The sequence below is a fragment of the Myotis nattereri genome (genome assembly GCF_964212035.1).
Source record: "Myotis nattereri genome assembly, chromosome: 19".
In the NCBI taxonomy this organism is placed as follows: Eukaryota; Metazoa; Chordata; class Mammalia; order Chiroptera; family Vespertilionidae; genus Myotis; species Myotis nattereri.
Genome location: NC_138095.1, coordinates 17,720,856 through 17,726,855, shown reverse-complemented (window position 1 = coordinate 17,726,855; position 6,000 = coordinate 17,720,856).

The window sequence follows — 6,000 nt, the reverse complement described above, 5'->3', positions numbered from 1 at the left end:
TGGTACGTGTGTAGCATATCGTTTAAGATCAAGAATTAAGCATGTTGTTCGTTGCCTGCTTGAACAAGGAGAATGGGAAAATCACGGCGATAACTAGGCTGACAGAGGGGCAGGAAGGCTGTCACCCTCATTATTAGTTGGTGGCTTTATAAAATAGTTAATCCTCTTAGAAAAGACGTAAAAAAATAAGTATGAGAACCATCAAAACATCTAGACTGTTTGACTCAACGTTATAATTTTAGAGTCTAATGAAGTAGTCCAAAATAAGGAACTAGCTATATATAGAAAAATGTTAATTGCAGCATTATTTATGCAATTGAAGACTATTAAAGTGTTAAACGTCGAGTAAGTTAATTATCTCTCTGCTTCATTTTCTTATCTGTAAAGTGGAGATAATCATAGCACCTTTCTCATGTTGTAAGGGATAAATGAAATGTTGGCGTAGTATTTAGCGTATTGCAGAGCACTTGAATTTGGCTGCTATACTGCTGTTGTGTTTTATTATTTTTGATGCATCGGTCCCTCATTTCCTGGAGACTTTTATGTGATTGTGTCAGGCATTGAGTTAGGTTCAATGGGAGATAAAGAAAAAAAAGTTGTGGTTCTTGTTTACAAGGAACTTGGAATTTATTTAGTGGCTACAATATATTTGTAAATAATTTTAATTACAGTTCAGTATGTGGTAAGTGACATAAGAAAGTTACAAACGCTATGAGAGCCCTAATACGGGGAAGATGGCAGGTTACTTTGGGTTTGTGGAGGTGGAAAGGTGACAGTTTTACTGAGCTTTGAAAGATAACTGGAATTTTGGGAAGAAAAACTATTAGATGATATTGCATGAGGCACATGAGCAAAGCTGCAGAGGTTAGAGCATGCATAGACTGGATTAGAGTTACTGGATTCGATTAAGGCTGAGGAGAGAGAACTAGTCCCCGGGTTAGGGTGGTGTGAATGCTAAGCTGAGTTTCATTTTATTCATGTGACCTTGGTAAGTGACGGCTTTTGTGACCCTATAAGAGCTATGGTTTAGGAGATGATGTTCAGGCTAACATGCTAGGGAGTTTGGACTCTGTTTTGTAGGTGTTTGAAAGCACTTGGAAGTATTTTCTTAGCGTAGGAACAGATGTCACTCCATTTGTGTTATTCTAAGTGGACTGAGAGGTGGTTAGGGTCATGGTAGGAGAATGAACTCTGGAATCTTCAGTCCTGGATCACCTCCTGGCTCTGTCACTATTGATTATCTGATCAGTGTGAGTTTACTCATCTGTAAGATGGGGGTAGTGGTAGTACTTATAGAACTGTGGTGATGAATACATGAGATTATGCAGTGGAGTGCTCACTGCATGTGTTAACACAGAGCAAATGCACACACACACACACACACACACAAAATGTTAGCTCTAGAACAGTATCTAGAACAATATCTAGAAACACCACACAGGATATAGGAAAGTCAGTCTATACTATTCAATAAGGTATATACTATGCTAGGGCTTTTATTTTTTATACTAGGGGCCCAGTGCAAGAATTTGTGCACCTTGAAAGGAACTGTGTGCTGTGAGGCTGCGGTGGGCATAGGGTGGGTCTCGGCCCATCCTCTGTGCCCCTGCCCAGCCCCTCCAACCGCTGCCCCCGGTTCCCTGTCTGCTGGCAGGCCTGCTCTTGCTGCTGCCACTTCCTCGTGCTGATGGCGCCAGCCCTGCTTGCACCCACTGATGGTGTGGAGCGATTGGGGCCTGTGCCGTCAGTGGGTGTGAGTGGTGGCTGCTGCCCTGATTGCCCCTCAGAGCAGGGGAAGGTGGAGAAGCCTTCAGGGGCGATCGGGGCCTGCAGCCACTGCTCGCCCCCGTTGATGGCACCTAGTGATTGGGGCCAGCGTCAGGCACTGGCAGCAGGTGGGAGCAGTGGCTCCAGTGCCAGCAGTGGGCACGAGCGGGGCCGGCGCTGGCAGCAGGTGCCAGCGCCGGGCGGGACCATGGCACGTAGGAGCAAAGAATTTTCAGTAACCACCAGAGGCTCGCCCCCATGACAGCGACTGGCCCCCCCACTTGGTCTGGCGCCCCCGCTCACCTGCTCCACCAACCCGCCGCAGCCGACGCCTGCCATGTTCTGCACTCTGCCACCTGCTGCTGTCACCTGCCATGTTCCACACACACTCCTGCTGGTCAGCTCATGTCATAGCGACTGGTTGGTTGTTCAGTTGTTCTGCTGTTTGGTCTATTTGCATATTAGGGTATATATATATATATATATATATATATATATATATATAGTGGAGATAATATTTTCTTACACTATTGAAAATTTTTTAAAAAAAACTTTATTCTTATTGTTGACATTATTAAAGATGTCCCCATATCCCCTTCCTTTGCCCCTCTACTCAGCCCTCACCCCTTCTTCCCTCTGGCCATCACCGCACCGTTGTCTACAATCATGGGTTATGCATATATGTTCTCTAATTGTGTTTGTTAGGCGTGTGTGTTTAAGTTCTATGAAAAGGCAGTTGCTTTCTTTAAATTTCGTCAGTCTGTGTATTAGAGTAATCTTAAATGTGGGCGAAGGCACCTCAGTGACAGTTGTAGGTGTGTGGTGATGGTGGAGGAATGTGCAATGATCCGTAAGCCTGCAGCCTGGGAAGTCACTGATTGAGGAATGACCATCGGTGGGTTTTTCACTTCCCAACCTTTTTTTTTTTTCTTTTCTTTTCTTACTGGGTCATGAGAACCGAGAAGAAGGTGAAAGGGCAAAGGCACCATGTACTTGAATTAGTGGTTAGGCTTTATTGCGAGAGCATAAACGTTAGGGGGAAGAATTCTTTAATACAGGGTCCTCTGTGTCCTCAACGTTTGCAGGGAATAGAACTAAATTGCATGATTATTTGGCTTCTAAGATAGCAGACTCCGGGAGAATTGATTTTCCCAAGCTTACAGAAAAAATTAGGATTAGTCACAACTGTAATTGAGAAAATTGAAAAATGACTTGGCGTCATCAAAAACCTTGGGATCAATGGTGACTCTGCTTTTTCTCTGGCTCATACCCGCTGTATCAGCAAACTTCCGTTGTCCCTGCCTGCAATATATATCATGAACCTGGCCACTTCCCCTTCCTCCATCTCGTGTGAGTAGTTACCCCACTGGCTAGACTCGCAGTGATGGCAAACCTTTTGAGCTCGGCGTGTCAGCATGTTGAAAAACCCTAACTTCACTCTGGTGCCGTGTCACATATAGAAATTTTTTGATATTTGCAACCATAGTAAAACAAAGACTTATATTTTGATATTTATTTTATATATTTAAATGCTATTTAACAAAGAAAAATCAACCAAAAAAATGAGTTCGCGTGTCACCGGTTCGCCATCACTGCACTAAGCCATCCGACTGGGCGGTCAGCTTCCTCTTTACACAAACCTCTCAGTTGCTCCCTGTTTCAGGGGTTCGTAGCACAGCTTGAAAAGCCCTACATGATCTATTTCTGGAGCTGTCACCCCTGGTCACCCCACTTGCCCACCCTCTCATACTACATTAGCCATCAAGCTGCTCAGGCCCCAGTGCCTTTGCACTTATGGGCCCCCTGCCCAGATGGTCCTTCTTTCCACAGATTTCAGCTCTAGACCAAGGTTTGACAAATGTTTAAAATTTCAGTTCCAAATACCAGATAATTGTATTGGACTGAAATGTCTAAGTGAAAACCACACATAGCAAATGTGACGGGACAGAAAGAGTTCATCCTCCCGGCACTAGCCTGAGAACTGCATGGAGAAGGATTGGCTATTCCATTATGAAGGCTCCACTCAGGAGAGTGGGAAGCTAATGCTCAAAAGCCCCAACTCCCCCCTGGCTTGTAGGTTACAAGACAGAGGTGGCTTACGCGTTTGGGTTCCTGTTGGGAGTTGATTGGTTGGAGGTGAGATAAGGATAATCAATCATTCCCTCAGGTCTTGAGGATGGTTCTGAGGTGTCTCTGTTTGGTTTAATGGAAAAGTAGCCAGGGGTCATTCCACCTTTAGAGCTCAGGAGCTGGAACTTAACTTCGATGTTATCTTTAGTTTAAAAGAAGCTCATACCTTGTGACCCTTAGTCAAGGCATGGCCATTGTTTCTGGCCCCCAGGGGGTTAATGACTAGCAAGGGGAATGGCTAAGGCTTACAGGGCATGCTGTGAAGAAACTGCAGCTACATAGTCAGTAAAAATCATACATTGAATTAGGCCCTTCGGTTTCACAAATACCAGAATGATCTTTGGGATTATTAGGACACCCAGCATGCCTTAGCATATAAAACAAGGGTCTTAGATTTGTCATACTTCAATATGAATTCTTCCTTACTAGTTTCTTGTGACTTTGGACAAGTTATTCAACCTCTCTTGAGTCCGTGTTTTCTAATGAGTAAAATGGGTATATTGTTACCTTGATACTCGACAGGGTTGATGTATGAATTAAATAAGATATTTGTATCACATAGTTGGTACATAATAAATGGTAGATATATTACATCATAATTTTATATGCATGGACTGCGAGTGCATATCTTTTTATATTTTGATAGTTTTGATATATTACTTCTAATTTTCCAAAGGTATCTGACAATATTAGCTGACATGTTTTAAATCCGTTCATTTGTCATGAAATCAAGTCAATTTGTTTTGCATTTTTAACTTTAAACAGCAGGTATATTTTGAATTAATGTTACTTAAAACAGTACTAGAAGTCATTAATATGAAAAGTGACCATTTCTGCTTTTAAAGATTTACAAAATTTCCAGATCTATATTATTGAAGCTCTGTAACTGAATTTTAAAATTATACTATGGATGTGCTTGGTCACTTCATGATGTTAGCGTAAGTCAAGTGCACAGAATGGCTCAGTGAAGTAAAATTACATATTGAAAATTTCCAGGTGCAGTTATCAGCTTTATTAGACAGTCTCTTTATGCTTCTGCAGCTGCTGGTGGTTAGCATTTTGTAGTGTAAGTTTTACTCCTTAGATGCTTTTATAGTCTTGCATCTCTCAGGTCAGATAACTCGCTTCATCCTATGAAGTATAGATTTTAATGAACCAGGAGGCAACAGTGAGAAAAACATGATTTCTCCCGAGTCCTCCGAATATGATCCAAGAAGGCAATAAGATATACATATTGGGCTTGTAAAAACAACGTTGCAATAATGACTGATGAAAAAATACTGAGTTGTTTGCCACTTATTTGATATAGCACTCAATGGCACTATTGTGGTCATTAGCTCTAGCAAATACTTTTTAAAAACATACATATTTTTTTGATTTTTTACAGGGAGAAAAGGAGAGGTATAGAGAGTTAGAAACATCCATGGGAGAGAAAGAGTGATTCAGCTGCCTCCTGCACACCCCCTACTGGGGATGTGCCCGCAACAAAGGTACATGCCCTTGACTGGAATCGAACCTGGGACCATTCAGTCCGCAGGCTGATGCTCTATCCACTGAGCCAAACCGGTTAGGGCTCTAGCAAATACTTTACTTAGAAACATCCTTTGGCTCTTTCTTAGTATCTTACCCCCTCCAGCTGTGTAGAGAAATGTAAAACTATGTATGGTGAATCAGTCATTGGGTGAGAAAAGGAATAAATATCAGGAAATAACTTAAGGGACAGTTCACTTGAAAGTTGCCGTGGAGTAAGCTGGAAGTGCAGTGTAGCAATTTTGCAAATTGTTATAAAGATTTGTACACGTGTAAATGCAAACACTGGGTCTTTCTGATAGTTTGCTCTTGTAAGTACGGTGCACAGAGGTGTACTGCTGGAGGCTCCTGCCACAGAAGTACCATTTGAGATGCCATGTTGGATAAAAATACACAGCACTGGCAAACAGTAGCAGGGAAATCATTCCAGGAGGTAGCAACCAGTGTTTGCACAGAGAAAGTCCTTTGAAAAAATACGACTAAAAGAATTAGAGGTTGCATTTACAGCCTTCCTGTCGAATGTGTGCTTTCTCTGTGTGGACATGATTTATCATTTTATTTGATTTCTGTATA